Source organism: Otolemur garnettii, unplaced genomic scaffold, assembly GCF_000181295.1.
Source record: "Otolemur garnettii isolate 467f Iridium unplaced genomic scaffold, OtoGar3 scaffold00083, whole genome shotgun sequence".
NCBI lineage: Eukaryota > Metazoa > Chordata > Mammalia > Primates > Galagidae > Otolemur > Otolemur garnettii.
The window spans coordinates 4187325-4187597 of NW_003852478.1; the positions used below are offsets into that span (position 1 = coordinate 4187325).

The 273-nt window shown below is 50.5% G+C and overlaps 1 protein-coding gene and 1 long non-coding RNA gene across 4 annotated transcripts in view; both read right to left on the reverse strand.

Moving 5' to 3' along the window:
* The window catches only part of CORIN (corin, serine peptidase), a 257752-nt gene that overhangs the window by 59204 nt on the left and 198275 nt on the right, over nt 1-273 (reverse strand). The window lies entirely within an intron of this gene.
* The window catches only part of LOC111726850, a 4229-nt gene continuing 3965 nt past the window's right edge, over nt 10-273 (reverse strand). For both annotated transcript variants that reach the window (XR_002774535.1, XR_002774534.1), the window contains exon 3: nt 10-232. This is a non-coding gene — a long non-coding RNA (uncharacterized LOC111726850). The remainder of the gene's footprint in view (nt 233-273) is intronic.

Genomic DNA, 273 nt, shown 5'->3' on the forward strand with positions numbered 1-273 from the left:
GCGTGTCCAGAGCGTATGGCTACGAGGATTTGTGTGTGTACAGAACCTGCGTGTCCAGAGCGTATGGCTACAGGGATTTGTGTGTATACAACCTGCATGTCCAGAGCATATGGCTACGGGGATTTGTGTGTGTACAACCTGCGTGTCCAGAGCATATGGCTACGGGGATTTGTGTGTGTACAACCTGCGTGTCCAGAGCATATGGCTACGGGGATTTGTGTGTGCATACAACCTGCGTGTCCAGAGCATATGACTATGGGGATTTGTGTGTAT